Source organism: Bombus huntii, chromosome 7 (genome assembly GCF_024542735.1).
Source record: "Bombus huntii isolate Logan2020A chromosome 7, iyBomHunt1.1, whole genome shotgun sequence".
Classification (NCBI taxonomy): Eukaryota; Metazoa; Arthropoda; class Insecta; order Hymenoptera; family Apidae; genus Bombus; species Bombus huntii.
Genome location: NC_066244.1, coordinates 14,021,672 through 14,045,284, shown reverse-complemented (window position 1 = coordinate 14,045,284; position 23,613 = coordinate 14,021,672). Strand labels below are relative to the sequence as shown.

Below are 23,613 nucleotides of genomic sequence, written 5' to 3'. Positions count from 1 at the left end.
GCAGAACTCACATCTCCGAAGAATCTCACGTCGAGGTTTAAAAAGTGGCGAGCAAATCTTCTTCACCTGCCCAATCAACATTCGTTAACATAAATCCCATCAACAAGAACAACGGTGTCTGCAAAACCGATGCCCTCCTCCGGGGATCGAAGGTCGGTCTCTCGATGCAGGTTGAGCGCCACTGGGTATAATTATGACATCTAATTAGGTTTTTAGCGGTTGGCGGTTGGTTCGGCCCGCAGCAGCCATCCAGGACTCGAACAGCCGCCAAGTCAAGGTCTTTTTTCCACGAGCCTCGACTCTGGTTCTGGACTCTCCTGCCTCTGTCGAGTATTCCCCTGATCCCTCTGCTTGGACCCACTGCCCCGACCCTCTCGCCGATAGAGATTCCAAGCGAGTCCCTTTGTTTTGTCCCGGTCGCCCTTTTTGCGCTCCGACCGATTCAATCGACTCCCGTATACAGTCGAATGTCTCGTGTTCTTTCCATCTTTCTCGCTCCTCCGTGCGTGTTTCACTCCGCGAAGAAGAACGAGGAGGGGACGTTGTCGCGATGAGTCCCCGCGAGAAGTCGACCTTGGAGGGCCAGCTTTGACCCCGACAGAGAGGAGAGGAAAGAACATCTCTCCGGCCCGGGAACGTGCAATCTCGGCACAAATGAAGAGCCTGGGAATAATTAGGAGCGAACGAGTCAGGCAAGAAGCAATTAAGACGAATCGATCGACCAAGGAGTGCTTCCACTTGGTACTCGAGCGTGTTAAGGGTGGTTTGTTGGAGGGTTGGAATCGTCAGTTTGGATATTTGGTTTGTGAAAAGCGCAAAAAAAATGGAAATCGTATTAAATATTGTCAACAGATGCTGAAGGATATGGCTACTTCGTATCTGAGATTAGACATTTCTTTTTGCAAAAGGTATCATTATTTTAAATGTACCGTTTATTGCCTTTGTTTGGCTTTTTAAGTCTTTTGACGAAACGTACAAAAGCGATAGTCGCGTCAATAGCGTAAATTATTAGATAATCGAGGCAACTCATGCAGCAGTAGCAACGACAGTGTTAACCATGGTGAGGCAACTGGTTGCTCGAATTGCCAATTTCTCGGATTTATATTCGAAATCCTACAAATAGATATTCAAACAAATGTTCTCTCCGAAACTCCGTCATATAATTATCCAGGCCATTCGCATACTCCATACGTAACAGCTATCTCGCCAAAACCGAAACCCCCAAAGGTAAACCTGAAGTAACCAGAGTCGGTAAAACGATCGAGCACGTCTCAGCGGCAACAAATCACAGACACAGTCGATAAGGATCGTGATCGAACTTCACCAATAATCTGCAGGACCTCTCTTAGTTCTACTACTTTCGCGCGAACCCTCGAAGAACGAAGAAACACGGCGAGATACATAGGGAGGACGAAACAAAATCCGTTTCGTGTTGCGTTAGTCCGTGTACCGGACAGAGAAGAACGAACGCGAACGAAAGAAAGAAAGAAAGGAGGGAAGAAAGGAGCAGAAGGGAACGACTCCCGGGGGATTAGCATTGGAACGTGAAAAAGTCTCTTGTTAGATGGCGGTGGTACCCGTTCGTTCCAAGACGTCATTAGGGCACGCCACGTGAAGCCGAGAGGCCCGGAGATCGGGCCGCGATAAGCCTCGAGTGGAGCAACGAAGATGGGAGAAGGGGTTGCGAAGAGAGAGAGGGGCTGTGGGCCTAGTTGGATGGGCCAGGTGAATAGTGGGGGAAGAGAGGATGGTGGGACTGAGAACGGAGGAGAGTGGGGTGACAAGGGAACGAAGAAAGAGAGAGAGGAAGAAAGTCAACGAGGCGGGAGGAAGAAGGAGAAGGAATGGAAGAGGATACGAGACGAAGAGTGATTGAGCTGTAGTCGATCTTGCTGCCCTGTCGAAGTCTCGAATGTCTTGATGCCGGCCAGTCGAAGATCGAGTTCGCTCTCAATACGGGAAGGGCCTGTTTGCTCGCTTGCTGCCTCTTCTCTTCTTCCTTCTTGTTCTTCTTCTTCTGCTTCTTATTCTTCTTCTAGCCGCTTTCTCGCTCCTTTCTTCTTTTCGTTTACTCGTTCTTTATGTTGGTCTCTTCCAAGCGGCTACCTCTATCGTCTTCGTTGCCCCGCGGCTCTCGATGTTCCACTCGATGTTCCACGATGCCTCTAGCTCGCGCTGTACGCGCGCGTTTAGACCTCCGCTCGCGTCCGCTACTACAAAGTAGCGACACATCCGTACGCGGCCACCGCTTCTCTCAGCGTGCCTCTAACTTGTATACGATTTCAGGAAATTCGAGACACGCGGACGGGATTTACGGTTTGGCTGCCGCTGTACGGTGGCTCGGTCGATTTGTCAGGGTGATTGGATTTTGGGACTTTCGGCGGATATCGAGGATCGCGTGCTGGATCAAGGTTTCTGTCTTTCGACATGACGATGTTTGGACAATTTTGTTTCCTACCGGAAAAGAGAATAGAATTTTATGAAATCCTATATTTACTATAAAGTTGGTAAGTTTATGGATCGATATTGTTAGTAATTATGGAGAAAGGCTGTATCTGTTAAGTGATCAATTTTTAGTAAATTGACATTCATATACGTAATACATCGGAATTCACGTTCATACAAATGGGCTTACACGAATTCATTTAATTGTCCACTAATTAACGTTTCAATAAATAGAGCTCTACTTCGCTATCGTTCCTGCATTAAATTAGAATACAAAATGTTCACATCTACATAAAGACATAAAGAAACTCGTTTGACATTTTCCGCAGTTGCTATCCCCTCCCACGGTTAAGCGTACCAGTGTCAAATTGAGGTTCAAAAATTTTTGTTCGATCAAATCAGTGATGATCGATACTTTCGTCCAGCTTCTAGAACTTTTCTCCTACTTAAACAACGTGCCAACCATTTTACAAACACCACACTTCAGCAACATATCATTCAACATCCGCCATTAATCGCTCTTCTAAAGCTTTGCCCTGCGTTGAACGCTAGATATCCGCTCCAAATTAATACAGATTGTTCGACATGAATCACCGAAGAAAAATCCAAATAGAATTATGGCCATTCGATAGACCGACAGTTTCCTACGTGTTATTTTCACCGTGATACGTTGAGATCGAGATCGAAGTCTGATAGATACAAATACTTACTCGCGTGGGTATTTGCATACAACCGATAACCGAGGCAAAAACCGTGCGCTTTACCGACGCCGCCGAGTCCGGCATTTAGCAGCTACTAACAAGATTACCGGTGCGCCGAGGAGCAATTGATCTCACTTAATTACAAGCCTTGCAGTCGCGACAAACGCTCGAGATTACGCCGAGTCCCAGTATGTCCTTCTTGAAACGGGGCTCTTTATTCTTTCCTTTTTTTCCTTCCATTTTCTTTCTTCGTACACGCTGTTCAATTTTTTATACGAATTATATTGAATTAATTTGTACGACTTTGCCACGTCCAAACACTTTGCAGAAATCTGGTGGTTTTTGCGAGAGAAACAACTAGGGGATGAATTTGGAAAATGAGAATTTCGTTTTGCTAGATTCGAAATAATTATCATTTACGTAATAGAAATATCTATAGTATCTTTTTTTATTGTTTTCTCACAAATTGTTAGTATCTTGAAATATTTAGAGGGAATTTTAGTGGTTTTGTAGACAAGTAGGGGGTGAATTTGGGAATCTTGATGCCTCCCCTTTTACACGCTTATATAAACAGTACTCGACGATCTAATACCTACGATTTCGTGAGTACGAAAATTTTCAGACAATTTCACACCAAGAACAACGGTACCACCGAATCATTGGGTATTTCCCAATTCCAAACAAGTCCGTAATAACGTAAAAAAGCGACGATAGAAACACTACGAAACGCCCCTGGTATCTCGCCTAATTACAGGCTGGTGGATTCAAATTTATATTGTCTTTGCTAACTATCGGCCACTCCTTCGCGAAGTTCGACCAGAAAGAAAGAGGAAAAGAAAAAAAAAATACGTCAAAGAAGATGGTGGTGGACCCTCCTGAACGACCATCGTCGAATTTCGCTTCTCGCGGGCAGTTCTCCCTTTTATAAATCGTCGACTCGTTTCGGTGAAAGGTCAGCGACTACCGTTTCCGCTGCTCTGGACGAACGATTCGCTCGATGAGATATTAACTGGTTCGCTGCTTTGAGACTCGCTCCATTGAGACGTCCTGGCTTTAATAGGGTCCGGATAATCCTTGCTCCACGAAAGACTTCAGAATTCGACTTTCTTTCGAGCAGGAGAATCTGAGAAGATTCTTCTTGCTGATTGGGGTAATTTCATTGGTGTAATCTGTGGGTAGGATGCGGTAGCAAAAAAATCGCGAAGAAAGTTCCTTTGTCGCTAAGAGTGATTTATGATGTTCAAATCTAAGTATATATTGTGAGAGCATTTTCAGTTTGAATCGGTTCGTTACGGGTAGATTAGAACGCTGCAGATGAACAGTAAGCTCGCCTGATTGTTTTGTGAAATCCGTGAGAAATGGCTCGCGAAGGTTCTTCGTTAAGAAAAAATTTAAAAGTTGCCAGCGTTAATTAATATTACAAAATGAGAAGAGAAATTCACGTAGCTGGTGCTATTAACAAGTGGCTTATTTTTTTATTGAAAAAAACTATTCACACGAACAACATCGTAAAATTCCCAATGAAAAAAGATCATCCTTTCTGTACTCCGATCGCTATAACAAAATAAGAGATCCATTTAACTAGTGATATTCAAGCTGGAACGATAGCAAGCTGATCGCGGTACACGTGGAATTAACATAAACGATTTTTAAAGCTCGATCGGTGGTAGGATGTTGAACAGCCAGTGGGAGAAACGCAAACCGGACACCCGGTACGTAATATATCGGCGCGCGGTGGGCACCTGCTAAGAAAGAAGAAAACTCGCGGAGGGGAATACGATAAAGGGGGATGATTGTGATCTGAGAGTCCGAACGCGATAGAGCCATAGATCATCGCGGGACTGAGGCGGGCCCCGGCTTTTGCTCCATCCACTTCTCCGTCCCCCCTTAGGGCCTTTTCTCGTTCGAGGATGCATCACGATGCACGCGCAGGGCCGCATCTAACCGTGCATAACTTCTCTTCTCCGTGGCAGCTCCTTTAATTGGTAATCTCCCGGCCGGCGGAATCCCTCCGAGCGGAATAACGCACCGAACCGGCTGCATAAAAAAGAAAGCGGGGCCTGTATTAGCGGCCGCGACGCCCGTGTCTTGCCAAGCTGATAATTTAACCCGTTTTGATATACGAAGCACGTGCTCTAGTTTCTTCTCCTTTCATCTTCGTTTTGGACGTTTTTCTTGTTTCCCTCTTTCTCTCTCTCTCTCTCTCTCTCTCGAACCAAGTTCCCCTACACCGGGGCCTATTAAGCAATCAGCGGTATGAGAGGAACGATGATCTAACTGGCTTCTGCCTTGGATAGACGCCTCATGGAAAATCGGATTTTAATCGCTCCTAATGACTCGTCTATGAGGGAACACGTATTCGGATATCTCCTTCTTTTTGTTCGAAGTAGCGAACGGAGATAGTGAGGTTAGGTCTGAGGAGGGTACTTTACAAGGTATAGGTCGGTACTCTGACTGCTTCATAGGGGGATGCTTTTAAGGGATGCTTCCAGATTACCGATTATCGAGGATATCTGAAGACAATTTAAAAATTGTAAATGCGTAAAACGCAATTTTTAATTTAATTCGTAAAAATATTCGAAGTATAGTTCTGTATGGTAAATTTTAAACTAAGAATTTCATCTAACTTTACCGATTTCACAATAATATTCTGTTTTTCTATACTTGCATCTTATGCTGGTCATTCAAGTGGAACTCAGCAATGTCGGGAAACTTTGAAATTTTCATTAAGTGGTTGATTTTTTGAATTCTCTCTTTCTTTGAAACACAATTCTATTTTGTAATATTATGTTGATATACGTCTTACCTGTTAGACTTTTTTACATAATGGAAAGTGCGTGGTTTCTAATGCATAGATTTACACCATTTCATTGAATCTTATGAATATAAAATTTCAACTTTGTAACTTCTGTAGATATTCGTGATTTGGTGACAAGAAAGAAAGTCATGTACTGAAATTACAATTGCAATGACAATTACCGTGAGACATACACTTGAACGTTAAATGATCGAAATAAAAGAAGAAAAAGGATGTGGCAGTGTCCATCTAAACTCGCGATAAAGGCGAACCGATCCTTTGGACAAAGGTGGCCGATCTTCTCCTTACGAGGTTCGTACGATTGCCTCGACCCGGGCCCGTTTCCCTCGCTCTGGTTCGGGCCCACGCGACGTTGCCAAGTCTCCCGCGGGGCTTTACGAACGTCGATGGAAGGGCAGTGAGGGAAAGAAGGTCGAAGGAAGCGGATCGAAGGTAAGAGCCGTTAAGCCGGTAGCATCCGAGACGATTGGCGCCTGATTGGTCGTCGTTTCGCCGCGACGGCGATCCCTACCGGAAGCCGCGGACGTAAACCGCAAATAACCGCGCGCGAAAATCATCTCGATCGATTAAGCATCCACGAGATGAATCTATATTTGGTAAATTGACATTTTGAAATAGTGATAAGAAAATTTTCTTCTCCGTTTCTTTTTGGAGAGAGAAAGAATTTGTGCAAATGGTCATGAATTATGCAGCATAGATTATGGAAATATCGAAGCCGCTCAAAAGTTAGACCGACCAGTTCCATTTTTTAAAAACTTATTCATTTCAATACCAGATTCAATTGATCGATTTTGTGCGGTTCTACGGAGCTCGCTTAATCCTAAAAATATCGAAAGGTTCAGGTGTGGGAATATTATATCTAAATCGCAAAAAGGATTTATTCAATAATCACGTAAAAAATCTCGTATAAATTACGATATACTTATCGTGGTTATCATGTTTGGAATAATGTTCTGCATCATACAGAAGACACATCGTTCTAACAACATCCGCTGATAAGAAATATCAATCTATTCATGGAAATTCTGTGTTTATTTATGTATATACTAATCAGTATACATTTACAATTCAGCGATTGTCAGTAGTTAAGAGTAAATTAATTTGAGTCTTATCTGACAGTTCCCCCAATCTTAAAAAATTCATGTGCGCAAATGTTAATACGCGTGTCGTTAAATAATCCTGTAGCTGTTGATAAGATATCGAAAATAAATAATTTCATCTTGGCACATGACGTGGTATATGAAGTACAGTTTATTCTCTTCGTACACGATGCGGTATATCGAGTACAGTTTGTTCGCTTTGTACATAGCCGCGTTTCATATCGTTATCAGTTCCCAAGATCGGTCGTGTGCGCAATTTTCCCCGAGTCTGTACGTTCTTTGCCAAATTGGAATAATTACGGTTGCAGTAGAAGAGAGTTCTGGCTACCTTGATGATTTTAATCAGAATTTAACGAACGATTTTATACGCGACACGACGAAGTTTCATAATTGTCGGAGCGCAGAATCTGCGCGCGCGCGTAATCTCGTGAGCGCGGCTTTTAAATAATCGGGCCTCGAAGTCGGCCGACTGTTTTACGAGCAAAAAGCGGCGTCGAGATCGATTGATAAGAAAAAATTAATTCGAACTTAAGTACCGTTGCCTTTCGTGTTACTTAATTGCCTCATTATATACGGTGTAACGACTACCGGATGAAGTACGAGCACGGCTTACCGTGGAAAAAAGCCACCACGTACATTTTATTCCTGTTCGCCTTTCATAAATTAAATTGTCCGGTTGTTAAAGCTTTCTAGTCGCTTCGCCTCTCGGATTTATCGACCTGCATCGGTGCTGTGCGCGCAACTGCGGAAATTTACGATCGTCAGAGGTATTCCACGTTTCTCCTGTATCCGATGTTCCACCGAAATTCCAGCGGAAACCATTGAAAACTCTATGTCCGATACATTCGGATTCATTCCAGAAGTAGTTTGTATACGCGTGAATCTTACGCTTATTTATCATTCGAATGATACAAACTATTTTATTAATTTCGTTTGCACGATTTTGTCATAGAGGATATGAGGATAAACCATCTCAAAATTTAAGATTCCTATTCCGTTTCCAATCGCATATTCGTCTTTCCGATTTATTCAAACTGCTATCAACTATCTATTCGCAAAATTTCACACGATCTTGTCATGCGGTATATTACGATAAATTATCTCAAACTTTGACATGCCCGTGTCGTACGATATCATGTCTCCATCTACTCGCTCAATTTCTTCAAATAATTACCACCTCAACCCACAAATTTGCACGCGATTCTGTCATATAACGTGTGATACAAACCATTGCAAACTTTGACATCTTCATCCTACCTCGAACGTTACGTTTATCCTATGTTTTACGCAAACCACTGTCAACTCAATTTTACGAAATTCCATTTGCGATGCTATCATAGAACAACGATCAAAAAATATCTCCAACTCCGACGTGTCTCTATCTCACCTCGGATCATACGTGACATCTATCTCTTCAATTTTCTTAAACGATTAGCATCTCAACCCACAAATTCTCAGACAATCCTGTCATAGAGAGACCATCGAGTAACACAGTTATCGCACGGCGAGACGGTCTTTGTCCCCCGAGAAAGTGAAAAGGTTCGGGCCGTCGGACGTGTTCCACGCAACTTGTTCGCCGAGCCCTTTCGTCCCTCTGATCTTATTGGCTTGTAGCGGCGCGCGGACCGATGGGTGGGGCACAGAGGGGGCCATGTCCAGGCCACTAAATCTCAGGAGAGGCTTCGACGTTGAAATAATAAACATGTCCACCGGGACTGTCTCTCCTTGGCGTGGTTCCGTTCCCCAGGACGAGCCGTAGGACGTAAAAGGGCGCGCATACAAGGTCCTCAGGGGGGCCACGACCACGCCATGGGCGAGTGGGGCGAAGGAGGGCCCACGCCGTACATGGAGCGCAACGGTCCGCCAAATAGAGCGGTTCCCCTCGAGCTTCTAATACGGACATATTTTTCGCCCTTTTTCTCTTCCCCCGGATCCGTCGATCTGAGTGGCCATCTTTTGATGAGCTGTCTCAATTAATGCTTCTAGACATGGGTAACTCTCTTACACGCTCCTCGATCCTTGATCAAAGTTTACCTGGGCGAAGATTTGAAGCTGCGATTCTGGGGATAGTTTTACGATTGCTTTACATTTGTTTCGGGAGGATAAGGATTTTTGTATATTTTTAGGCCGAGGTGGATTTTAATAAGTAGATTGTGCGGTGGGTTATTTAATTTCTGTGAGTTAAGTGGACGAATTGCTGGAATTTTTCTGATGGAATGCTTTGTCCAATCGTAATTCAATTTTCCAGACAGGAATATATCTTAGAGTTCAGGTTTGAAATGTATATCAATGAAGCACTTTTTAAAATTCATTTAAAGGACACGACTGAGGATTCTATTAAATGATCATCATATCGTATCATAATATTAGATCCCTCAATTATCTTCAATAGTTCAAACCTATGAGAAGATCGTGTAAGAAGAATGTCTCCTTGAACATTTTATTTTTTAATTCTTTTAGTAAAAAACGAAACTTCGTTTCAAAATAAAACAACACGAAACCTATAAAAATAAAGATAAGAAGCGGGTAACCTCTGTCGGATCGTCGTTGATTGACTTTTCCCAGTGTCGAGTCGCTCGAATCCCTGGAATCTACTTCGAAGCAGCGTCGTTTTCTTTTCGTGATTAAGAAACCGTCGGCTTACACCGGCTATACGAGCGTACAGTCCTCGTAAAGGAGCACGGGGAGGCACCAGACCCCAAAGACTTTGGCCTGGTGCAAAAACAGGCCCCGCGAACCGCTGTAAAGTCGTCTCGGATGCAGGGATGCATCTACTGGATCCCACTCGACCCGTTCTCTCGCAGCTTAGATGGCTGGATCTCTGTTAGAGCCAGCGAACTCGCGCTACTTCTCAATTATCCTTGTCACTCACTCTCTCTCTCTCTCTCTCTCTCTTGTTCCTCTCGGGGAAGCTATTACAACGAATTGACCGCTATTAAACGACTCAATTTTCAGGATCGATCGTGGATTTAGAATCATGAGTGTTCGATAATAGGTTCCCAAATATTTGGAAAAATTGTTAAGAAATGGGGAATGGACAGACATGAAATTGATCTGTGAAAAGTGTACAAGCATCTATCATTGTTTACTGTGAAGCTTGTGCATCGTGAGGATACATCGAAAATAATAAATTGTTATAATTTATTGTTACGACGGTATATGAATTCCAGATGAAACAACCTTCTTATGAATTTTGCAACATTGTTATTGCGGCTCAGCACCGCTTTAATCCACATTGAAAGGGTTAATAAACCTGCTATACCACTTCATTCTCGTCAATTACGATCATCGTCCTCCAAAAACCGACACTCCTAAAAACGCTAGCGTTACAGGCGAACCCAAAGCGGATGGCAGCTTCCACTGTATAAGAGACACAGGGAGAGGAAGGAACAAGTCAGCGAACCGACTCTGGTCACGCGCGGCAGCTGTAATCACGTCAGCGCTGTACCCAGACTCCCTTGATTGGACCGTCCATCGGTCCACCGTGTTTCTTCCTCTGTCTTCCAGATCCGTTCCCCTCTGTTCCTCCGTCCAAAGACACGGGAGGCCTCTCCTCCGTCTCTGTCCTCTAGGAACAGACACTCACCCCATTTCTCCAAGACTTGCCCTTTCTTCGATTCCTTTTCTCCGTCTAGTCTAGTCGTCAGCGACTCGTCTCGTTTCATCTTCGTTGCATGTTCGTCGTTGTGTATCTTTTCCTCGGTGCTGTTCCCGGGTTTCGTGGAGCTTTGTGTGGTGGTGGAAGCCGTCGTGCACAAATGAGGTTGTCGCGTCAGCGCGTGCGTCCACGCTGCTGCGGGCCCAGCAGACGAGTGCCCCCACGATGTCGTGAGGGGACCGGGACGAGTTTTTTCGCCCGAGAATCGCTCTTCGTTTTGTCATTTCGCTCTGGCTTCCACCCCGCCTTCGCTCGATCATTGTTCTCGGAAGCAGCGCTGGACAAGGATGAGCTCGCCAGGGAACACTGCCAGGATGTAGGATGTTGCCACGATGGTTCACTTGATTCTTCTACATTTTTTTTTCTTTTTTTCAGTGGTTTAGGGGAGCTTCGAGGGTGATGACCTGGGGGTTCGTCGGACAGTTGCTCCGGGTTTTGTCCTTTGGAAGCTGGATTGTTGTTTGGATTTTGTGGCTTTGGTACTGAGTGCAACAATACCAAATAGAACAGAAGAACAGTAGAACCATCGATCTCTCATTTGTACTTGAATATATTATATGTAGATTACGCGTGGAGCAAATACAAACATGTTTCTAGCTTAATAAAATTCAATAACGATTTTGTCGAAAATTCCTATGTGGCTCTAGTAAATGCGAAGGCAAAAAAGTTTCTACGATGAGACCAGTCAGTTTGACCGGTGTGGTAGCTCTAGCGTTAAAATGATTCTCCGAGTTTGGTTAATAGAAATCGCGGAAGCTTATACTTGAGAGGAAAGTTTCCGATAGAATATTTATTACGTTTTACGAAAAGGGCAATCGGACAAGTGAAAATTGTATTTTCTAAAATTCTGCTAGAAACGCATCGAACCTTCTTCGAAAGACAATCGCGTTATCCGATCGAAATTGGTGTCGGTAGGAGCACGTAACACGCTGATATAATCAGTCAGCCGATTTCATGGTTACAGCTGTAGAGTGGGGAACGTCGAAAAGTCGTAAATAGTTGGTAAAAAATGACCTGAAACGCGCGATATTCACGCATACCGTGGATACCGAATACGGTGGTGCGCTACGACTTTATGACGGTCCACCATAAAACGTGAATACAAACACTTCGAGGTTATTCGCTTGTATAAGTGTGTTAACATTTACACGACCGGTGGAGAAAACGTGAAAACGTACGGGACCGCCGCGCCGGACCACGAACAACTTTATTATTTTCGGGATGGTTACAACATCGACGACGTTCCCGGTTCTTCCTCGATACTCGTGTGGACAAAAGGTTCGAGATAATGCGACGCTGTTGTGCAACGGAATCATTGTTATCCGTTTTACGCCTGTGTAGAGATTGTGTTTCGACCTGCTGGTTATTCCACTCGTTGAGTAATCCCGATGTTCGACAGAATCGCTTAACGAAGCGTTGTATCTGTATACAGGGTTATTGGCGTGTTTTAGATTGTCGAGTGATTTGGTATTTATGATGTTGGAATTTAGAAGAAACTTTTAGATCTGTCAGATCCAAATCTACGACATTTCATCGAGTTTGTTAGATTTACATTCAATGGTTTGTTAATAATTCGTTTGCCGTTAACCGCTTGACGCGTACACCTGTAGCTTTTACAATGAGCGTGGCCAATTTCATCGTTGATTAATAGATTGCTTGTTATAGCGATTGATCGAAGATAGATCCGATAATAAATTTACGAAAGGTATATTTCATAAAAATCACATTTTTGTGATTGGTTCTTGTTACGAAAGGTCAGCAGTATATATATTTCATCGACTTTATTTTATTTACAGTACGTAATACAATATCGTAATTAATTTTATTACGTCATATTAGTTAATTCCATCAAGATAAATCATTTGCTCTCTGACAAGTTAAGTACTACTCGTATAATTGAGAAATTTGTAAGAAGCGAAACTGGCTAGTTCCATTTACGAGTGGCTTGACTACTTTTATCTTAACAACAGATTGTGTTGCACGATCTTGCTCATGTAAACCAGACAATGGCCCACATGACATGCCTATCTCATAGTCATCTTTGAATTTAGAAACTACACTACTGCGACATTCTCCGCACAAACATTTCATACAACACACAACTCAGTATGTTTAATTGACGTTAAACTCGACACACGTAGAAATTTAGAGCTTGCCATGGCAATCATCCGACGACAGGTAGATAAAACGGAGGAACGGGTGGTCGCTCCCATTCCCTGCAAATTGGTTAAATTGCCACGTTACATTCCGCAAGCCGATTCCCTGTAACCGATCGACTTTTTACCGAACCAAACCCAGCCCGTCATAAGAAAGACATTGTACGCCTCTTCTCCTTTCTATTCCCTGCCATCTTCAACGGACAAAGAGAACCGCGTTTTCGTATGTTTCATCCGCGTTCACCAGCGTTTCCACATTCCTCGTCGCATAAACAACGCGAATAAATGCAGTTACCTACAATTAACAAAAAATACAGAAAAAAAATTGTTCTTCTAATTTCTCTACGTTGAAACTCATTTTTCGCTGTTCGCGCGCGCCGAGCCTATATCAAAGAATTAGAATAAATTAGAATCGTCGTCATCCATGCGAACGCGCCTACTTGTTTCAACAGATGCACTTCATTCGTCGTAGCGATCAGCTTACGCAGGAATTCATGTGTTTTTTGTATTGTATCGTCGTCGACCTGTTGTCTAATAGCACTAACTATCCACTACAATGTTATTAAAAACTTTTTTTTTTCTATTACTAAATTTCTTTTTCTATTTGTAACCATCTCTGAGTTTGCTTTTAAGGGATCGAATTTCGGAGGGTGATTTTACCCCTTAAACTCGTGTTACCGTAGCTACCAAAAAATACGTATCTGATATTTTTGGCTGTTCTTCAAGCCTATAACGTTTCACCCAAATCGACGCCGGTCCATTCGAGTTCTGTCCTTGTAAGTGTACACCACCGCTTTCATCTTGTCTTGTTTCGACGTTTGTCTCCTTCCAAACGTTGGCAATTATTAAATTCCCGCGTAAACGCGGCTTGTTTTCGACGTGGAGGTTAACAGGATGAAGCAGTTACATTTGCGTGCTACGATGGCGGAGTGGATTCGAAAATTGCGCACGAACCGCTCCCGTCTTGGAATTCGAGACGTTTGTCGAAGGAGGATGCCTGCCAGCGGGGAGCTTCTGACGAGTGAAAACGTGCCTTGGGATGTTGAGAAAGGGGGTAGGGTAACGAAGGGACGGGAGAGGAAAATGGCGTGGTTGGAATGGAAAGAGGTGAAAGGTTAAAGGCTGAATGGTAGCGTCGAGTATAAAGGGTGGGGGCTGGTTTTTGTTATCGGTTTCTTCTGTGAGATTTCTGTGTAGCATCTTTCATTGGGATTATAATTCATGTTAGGAAGAGAAGGAAATTTCTCTTTATACGTCCATACATATATCGTTAATTGGAAGAGAAAGCTTGAGGAAAAAATTATGACACGTTTATCCTAACGAATAATCGACTTTTACGGTTAATTTTTGCAGATATCTCAAAACCGACGAGTTCCACGCGAGCTATACACGTCACTCTGTTAACAAATCAACTATATACTTCTTTTGGGGATAAAGAGTTTAATTGCTTAAAAGACCGCTAAATTGTAACAGAGTGTGCGGAAATCTGTTCGAGTATCAAAATTTTGATCCCCTAAGCGCCATTCATCTTTGCCTCTGGCCTCCAAATATCTCCATCATTCAATTTGCAAGTATTAAACCTCCGCGAGTAACCACAAAGAAACTACCAGTGAAGGGAAGGAAAACAGTAATTATCTTAGAAAAAAGTATCAAAAACGAGCGAGGGAGGCACTGGAAAGGCCGAGAGACTTAGTAAGACGAGTATGTATTATGCTTAAACGCGAGATTGTGCCTCATTACCGGCACGCAGCTGCTTACAGGCTAATAAGCCGTCACAGCTTCTGTGCAAACGCGTCCCGATGCAAATGTTACCTCTTCGAGGACGCACACAGCGGCCAGGTTCGATGAAAGAGGGAAGAATAGGAGAATGGGTTGCGAAAGAGAAGGAAGAAAGAGGCAAAGGGAATGCACAGACGGCAGCTTCCCAGCGAAAAGGTTCAGGTAACGCGGTAGATCCACGTTGAGGAGGTAACTTTTACGATAGGAAGAGTCGGTCTCTCGGGGATCGACGAGATCTCGCTGGTCGATCGAGCGACCGTATCTTCGATCGATGTCCCTATGCCGACGTCGCGGGACACTCGATCTCCTCTCGCGGTATTGTTTCGTGACTGTTGAGGTAAATTGGGATAAACGTCCGGGTGAAAGTATCGGAGCCGATCGAGTTCGTTGAGATTCGATTCGAGATCTCTATACGATGCTTCACATGCTGGATGTAGCTGTTAATGAGTGAAATTGCGTGTTAGCAAATGGTTTCCAGCTTTTTTCTTCGTCTTTCCGTATATTTGGAAATTTTGTTTGATTTTTATTAGAAAAACTGTATCTTTGTGAAAAGTCACATTTCAGACACTACGTCGTTATTGTGATAGTTAATACGTAGATGATTGGTCAAGGTATGAAATCTCAGACTTGTTGTTCTTACAATTGTGGAACATGTGCACGTTGCTTTCAATTAGTAAGATAGAATCATTGTTGATTCATTTTGTTTGTATTACATCGTTGTCTGTGGGTAATTTATGACATAGAGTATATCACACGTTGGAAGCTCTAATATTAGAAAGATATTATATCTGATAATTTATACTTTTGTAATATACATAGAACTGCGGACGTCTCATGCTTCAAACAGCATACATTAAGCAACAACATCGCACAGATCAGCCTACATAAAACTATTAAAGAAAAGCATTGATAAAAATTGTTGAGTCTTTGGATCTTAAGTTTCAATTGAGGTACTTTAAGGAAATTTAAACTATTAACAATCATATGTTCCACGTAGAAGACATTAAAAGTTCAACACCAAACTCAATGGTAAACACTAGTACTCACGCTTCGATAAATTCAACTCCTTAACTCAAACCAACAACTTCGCTTCCAACACTCTCCACACCCAGTCCACTGAAATCACCCTTTTACAAACCACACCGTACACTCATCCCAAAATTCACCTCAACAGACGCTTCAATACCGATGCCTCAATACCGATGATCTACTTTCTCGTAACACTCGTTCCAACGCCCACGCGATCTTCAGGGTCGTAGATCGCTTAGAAAGGGGGCAGGGGGAGCGGCGAGGGCGTAGGAGGTGCGCGTTATCCCGAAAGTTTAGTGGCTGGCACGAGGCAGAGCACTGGAAACCGGTAGTAAAGTTATTCAGAGGGCAGCCAGCAGGAAGATAAGCGGGCAAAGGAAGAAGAAAGGAGGAAGATGGAGGCAGAAGGCGGCCGGGTATCCGAGTACCCGAACAGATCTTCACAGATAAGGGCAGAAGGTGTAACTTACTAGGCCCGTTGTATACCTCGATACATCGTGCCTTTATATATCCCCGCGTCCTCCCGTTACATGCCCTTCTCTGTATTCTTCCTTTCTGCTCTCCCTTTCGCCCGACCCTTTTCTCTCGCGCCAACCCTCTTCCTTCTTTCTTAGCTGTTTTGCTTCGCGAACCTCTGTGCTTCGTGAGCATCATGTACTTCGTAAACCTCACGAATGTGTACATTATCTGTTGTTGTTATTATTTATGGAAAATAAGTGGAAGAATCGATATGTAGGATTTGTGTTTATTTAAGAAATTTGGTGTGAATTTTTAGGTATTTACAAGTAGATATGGTAATCTTTTAATTACCCTGTTTGGAGATATATACACTCTTGCGTTAATGTTTTATTTTATTCAAAATTTCCTATAAGGATAATATTCTCCCTTGTATCATTTTCCCCCTTGAGCCTTTTAATGACACACGGAGCTAGGATTATCTTCTTGATTCTACCTTTGTTGATTCTTCGATTATTACCTGATATTAATTTGACGTTAATGATACAGACGATGATAAACATTTCTTATACTTCCATAGATCTTCGTGTAAAAGCTTTTCTAAGGTTGTAGAATTGCTAGAGAAAGATTTCAAGTGATTGTACTTAATACATTAATCGTTGGATTTTATGGAACACGTAGGGATTTTCGACAAGTTTCTGTATAAAATATGTCTAAATGTATGGTATATCGAATGTGGATATAGGTGTGTACGTGACGTGGAAACGCAGAGAAGCGAGAGGAGGCTGGTCGCCGATCGTGGAACGTATAAGAAGCTCCGAAATATGCTGCCGCATGCCGGCCGGTTCCACGAACACAAAATAAAGACAATGGACAAGTCTTTAGCCCGCTCTTGCCGCTTAGGTCGCGGTTCGAACGTTCGTCCTCGATAGCCGCCTCGCTTTCTTATGTGGACGGAGAATCAAGTCCACGTTCGATTCTCCATCCATCGTGTTGGCATCGTGTCTTCCTCCAAGAAGTCGGTTTGAAATAGCTTGTTTCTCTGGAGAATTCAATTTTCGAAAGAGTTGAAACTGGTTTGTGAATCAGAAACCAATAGGACTGTTTTTGTTCAGAAATGTCGGGAAATTATAGTTAATTATGGAAATAATTAACTTTTTAGTTTAGCATCCATTTTTTAATGATACAAGATGGCTGTGGTATTTAATTTCTTAAAAAAGCAATTAAATAAACAATACCTTTTTATTATACTTACAATAGATTGACGTCTTTCCTTTTGAAAGAATAGTTTCATTGTCATATTTTATCTTTTTACTAATCGATTATTATCGAAACAATTTTTGTTTATTTTTATCTACTTACACATAAACTCCAATTCTTAAACTTTTATAAAAAGATCCCAATTAAATTGAGAAATTGTCTCAAAACTCCCTAATTTCCCTAGAGGTGGGACGTAGAAGTCTATGAAAAAGGTGGTTAGACCATGTAAAATGGAAATTCTCCTGAACGAATATATTGAAACCTAGGATTATCAACATGGCAAATGGGACGGAAGAAATATTGGAAAGTCGATGGAAGATGTGGACTGCGTTTCGTGTGCGGTTCTCCCCTGGCCGGATAGATCTTCACGAAGGAGCCAAAACGGCTCGTTCGAGATTTAACGCCTCAATTACGAATTCATCGCCGGAGGCAGTTCGGCCAGTGATGGGATGAAGACGATTTCAACCGCCTCGGAACACGAACGCTGCCGAATATATTGAACACCTTGCAACATTTTAAAGGGCTCTGGCTGCGTGTATCTCGTACGCCGTAAGTTCCTCCTGACAGCCGGACCGCCGTAAAACATTCGAACGAAACAATAATAAACGGGTCTGGTATTTCGTTCGCGTCAAGAGCCTCGCTTTCTTGCTGTCTTCGGGGGAAGAAGAATTGCGAGAGGGAGTTTCATGGCAAATCGAGGATACACTCTGGTTCCTATAGCCCGCCCTCTATCTTCATCTTTCTCTTAACATTCTCTTAAAACCTTGTATAAATCCCTTTAATTTATATAACATTTTCTCAATTAGATGAGAGTTTCCTTCGAGTCTCATATTATACAGAAAATTTTGCCGAGAAAGATGGAAACTTCAGACACGATTGAAGACCAGTTGCCATGAATCCGAAAAGAATGGAACACGCGAGAAAATTATAATTTTCTCCGATAATCGATATTTTAATTTTCCAAGCTCTAAGATCTTCCCGGAAGTTCGAAATTTTTTGTCAATCAATTGTTAATTTTCCGAACTCTGAAATATTCACAGAATTGCATCGAACAGAATTATAAATTTTCGCAAAATTCTGCCATTTGTTCCATCTGAAACCAAAATTCCATCTAACGTCACCTTCTTATCTTAACTTCTTTCTTAGATTTCTATGTAACATTCAAGAGAAATTTTAGTTTTCAATGATCTACCTAGCGCGAAACTAAACAGTTACGATTACGATATTCCGTTCGATTAATAATCTGTCGATTAAAAATTAATAGAGCGGGGGGGGGGGGGGGGGAAGAAACCAGATCGAGTCGTGAGCCCGGCTTTACTTTGACAAGGGAGAGCCACCCTTTTTCCTAGAGCTTCGACTAGATTACGATCTCGAAACGTTCCCGCAATTTGCATGGGGTGTAGGTTTTCGGGATTAGAAACGCACACAGAACCGTGAACGAGCGTTTTTCGTGGCCGAAACCGGCCGATGCTCTCACAGCTCAGAAACGTATGCGTGCGGTGTATGGGAACGAATTCACGGCTCTCTTAATACTCTTGCTAAGACGATTTATCCTCGACGCCTCGATCGGCGCGAGCAAGAAAACAAGAGGACGAACACGGCCATTCCGGCTGGCTACGACGTTGCAAGAGAGGAACGCGTTTCTGAGGTATCGTTTGCTTTCTCTGGTACTTAGGTGTGGTTTCTTCGAATCAATAAGTTAGATTGACTATCTAGATATTTGTTTAGAGGGATTTTAGTGTTAAAAGGGGTTGAGAGTATGGTTGAATTTATTCTATAAATAAAATAACATATTATTTTATCAACTTTAAAGTACCGAAGTTCCCCGTAATTGGAGGCTCGATTTTAAAAATTAATTTCTAAAAAATCAGTTGAACCTGCTTTGAGATTATCATTTTTCTATATCCACCGAATTCCACCAAGTTCCGTAAATTCTGCCTAAATTCAAATGGGAATGGAATTCTCACTACATGGAAGGAGTTTATCATTGTATCACTTTGCACGACACGTTACACGTTAAATTTAGGGAGACATTCCCATTGAAAAGACTCACCTGCGTTGTATGCGCAACCACCGTGACACGAACGTTTCTCAATAAAAGAGGAAACGCAGAGTGCAAATTAAATGAAAAAATCAAAAGAATTAAAAAGAATTCTTTCCTCCGCGTCTGTCCAACTTCCACATCGAATCCCAGAAGGTACTCTCGTCGAAAAAAGTCAGCCGCTCCGCGCGTGCAGTCGCCACGACGTACAAATTTTTTAATAGAAAGACTAGTGCGAAGGTGTGTTACAAAATTCTTTTAAAGCTCGACCCCTGAATCGGGTACCAGAAGACCCTCTCGCCTAAAAAAAACACCTGCGCTGCTTGTGCGAACACCGCGACTCCGATTCGACCTTGGTCATCCCCGACAATTAAGCAGAGAGACAGATGGTCGAGAGGTTGACGCTCGTTACACGCGTGTTCCTCTCTCGCGGAGAGGAGGATCACGTGCTCGATCTCCGCGAACCGAGCATCTGCCGAAATAACGACTTAATTTGCCGGGGACTCGGTTAGCCCGCAGCCAAGGTGGCGGATTGGCTTGGCCTGGGTCCTCTGATGCGTTTCTTAGAAATACGCCGTTCTCCAAAAGGCGTTCCTGAGTCACCGCCATGCTACCGTGCATGTGTGGATGTGGTAGAGACTGGCTTTTTTCGGTAGAAATTCGAGATTAAAATCTCCCGCGAGGCCATGTTCTGACGTGCCTCGATGCCAAGGACATCGAGGAGGCGCTCGTGAACTATCATCCGCAGCCGCCCATTAATTTCTATGCCCGCTTTCGTTACACGCTACCGGGACGTGTCTCGTTACACTGGCTATTTCCACCGGCTGGCATCTCCTCGCGAGGATTATTATGTTGTTCCTATCAAACTGTGTGCTGGCGGTATCTCGAGACCGCGGGCAGTTTGATAACGGAACGGGTTAACGCGTTGTACAGTTCCAGAAGGGAAACGAGAAAATCGTGTTGGCGATCACGTGGCTGTAGGTAGGAATGGTGTGTAACGTTTCACTGTGGCAGAAGTGTGCAGTGGTATTTGATAGCATTAGATAATATTTGAACAGTTTCGTAATTGACGAATTTGCCGGGTTTCGTCTTGGAGGATTTTTTTGGGAAGTTTTGTAACGGAGAGATGGAGACTTACTGGAAGTTTCGTTAGGTAGCACGGTCGAAAAGATGCGAGGAATTTTGCTTTGGGCAAATTGCGTAGTGGTAGAATTTAGGAAGTTTTGTAATTAATGAGCTACACAGTGTAGAAATCTGGGACGTTTTATAGCGTGGTAGATGCTGAAGAGGTTTTTTGAAAGTTGTTAAAACCGCAAGAGGTTGCGTGGGACTTTACCGCCAGGGAAGCTGAGTAGTGCAGAAATTTGAGAGATTCTGGAAAGTTTTATAGCAGATGAATTTGGAAGATCGTATCCACATACAGGTGTTATGCTACATATTTTATTATTAAAATAAATGTTGATTTTAATGTTTTAAAATTCCTCGACGAAAGGACTATCAGTGCAACGAAATTATCCGTCGGCTGGTAAAAATATTTTTAAAAGGCATCGGCCATATGATACGTGGCGTCAGGTGTTCTCCGTAAAAAAGTCCAAGTCTCGAGACGATAAGCGTAGGGACGTAGCTGTCTACGGAAGAAGCCAATTTTCGGAGATCTTCCGTTCGAAAATTCGACGATCGTCAAAATCCAATAAATACTTTTGGCCTATAATTTAGCTTGCGCGTTCTAATGTCGAGAAACAATATTATTTTGCGCTTTTTCATCTTTCCATCGTATATTTTCGGTCGGATTAGCTAATAATAATTGACCTTGCTCCTTTTTCTGTTTTAGGTGAGTATCCTGTGTTTCTAGTGGTTCAGTAGGTTACGGTGTTTCGAAGTAGCTGTGGTGAGTACCCCGAAGCTAAATAGCTCTATAATCGACGACTTTAAACGTCACAACGAACGAAGACAAACACGTCAGAAACGAATGATAAAACATTTCGAATTCCATGACTAATCTATTACGACTAATTACAAATCATAACTCAGTACCAAGTATCTGAAATCACAAGTAACTTAAAAATATTTAATACAAACTAATAACTGACTTCTAGGCATGTTGTTCAATCCACAGGAAGTTTATTTGGACTTAACTATCTCTTGGAGACATTAAATGACTCCCCTCCTCCGCCCTCCCCAAAAAACCCTAATACAATAATCATCCGCGAAATTCCTATGGAAGATTCGCGATCAGTTTATACGGTGGCCATTCTCCTTCCGTTCGCCGGTGGTTTCCGGTTGTAATCCTGGTCGCGTACGCTCGCATCCCTCGGCGTGCACGCGCACGATAATCCTTTATCGCTAAAGAGCCGGAGAATCGTAGGCAGATACGAATGCGATTTTCAGAACCTGTTATGGTCGTTCCGGGGCCCTCCAAGGTGGTCTACAATTGCAGTAATAACTCAATTATCCTCTCTGGGGTCCCGGTATACCCGCCTATCTGCCTCTTTTACTCTCAAATCTCTCACTCGGCCTCCTCCCCACAACCCTCTATCCTCTTTGCTCGAGCGAAACCGCTGTTTAACCCTCTCGTTCCCCTCGTGGTCGCGGTTTCTTCCTGCTTTTATCTCGATCCCTCGACCTACCCCCTTTCTCTCCACTTCCCCCATTCCGAACGTTGCTGCGCGATGGCCACCTCCCTGTGCAGCGTAATAATCCCTTCGATCCCATCACGATCTCTCCGTCCACATATTATTAGGAGCTGCGAGGGTATAGCCGCGCGCAGCAGAAATCGACCAACCGCCCCGCAAGAAATCGTAACGAAATCGTACAATTAGTTCGAACGATTGCCCCGCCAGTGATGACTTCTTTCGTTGCTCGCGGCTTCCACCACCAATGGCGATGCGTTCGTTGTGTTTCTTTCAGGCAAACGCGTTTCGTGGTTCCACGGCACGAGTGGATCGATGTTACGTACAGTGACTACGAAGCATATCGGTGCATACTCTTGTTTTCCAACGAAGAGTTTTTTCCTTTATCGAGAGTGAAGAGGGAAGTTTTAAAATTATCCTGCGAGTAGAAAATATGACACTACTCTTTTATTTGAACGACTCGATTGTATGAGAAGGATGCAACGAAAAGTGAACTTTACAATTATCTCAGGCACTTTTTTTTATCAGTCCTTTATACAAATAACGCGGGGTATTGTTAAGATTTTTAAACGATGCAAAGAAAGCTGTAATGGTTTTTACCAGACCAACGCCGATTGTGGCGAAATCGCATACTACAAGATCCATCGTAAAAAGCGACACATACAAAGTATCTACGAAAAGCATCAGGCGATATTCGAGAGCGTCGTCAACCTCGACAGCTTCACTGCCAACATTTCAACGATCCTGCTCTTAAGTAGCCATCAACCCTCGGCTGGCGTTCTCTACAGGCACCTCGCGTTAATCGCGAATATCTCAAGCTCAGCAGGTTCCAACATGGCCGCATGAATCACCGGAATCCCCATCAACCCTGCCCGGCGGATGTCGTTGAATGCTCGCGGCTCGCAAGCGTCGCATACGAACGTAATAAAGCGCGTTTCGAGAGAGGACATACCGAAAGGGATCGAGAATACGAAGGAAAATATCGAGAAAAAGAGACGAGAAGAAACGCGTGTATGTATGTATGACCGCGTGCCAGAGGCAACAACGTGGTCCAGTCCGAGGGGGTTAAGCCAAAGCCCCATCGATCATGGGATCCAGCAAGTCCACGATCCCATGACTCTGGGCCGTAAAGCCCCGTAAGACCCGCGACGCGAGTCGAACGAGACGAAAAAGGGACGGAAACCGGGTAAGGTGGAAAAGAGACGACTTTTGTACATTACCGATCAAAAGTTTGGAATTATTTTTTCAATTGCAGACGACTGCGAAAACCACCCCTCAGCGTGTTATGTGTTTAATTTAATTTCAATTTCTATTCAATATATGTTTCATGTTTTTTAAGACAAGGTATTCGTTATATTTCGTTCATCTTATTGTGTGATTATATCGCAGGGTAGCTACGTATATTGAATTAAATTATAAAGCGAATTTTATTATTGAGCTGAAACTTTATATCCTTATGTTCTATACGCTATATGGAGATAGAACCGACTAATTTTTATTCAACAATAAATCGAGAGACGTCACATTTTTATAATACTCT

General features: G+C 43.1%; 1 protein-coding gene across 1 annotated transcript in view; it reads left to right on the top strand.

Moving 5' to 3' along the window:
* LOC126867666 (transcriptional activator cubitus interruptus) overlaps positions 1–23,613 on the top strand; it is a 146,001-nt gene that overhangs the window by 44,677 nt on the left and 77,711 nt on the right. The window lies entirely within an intron of this gene.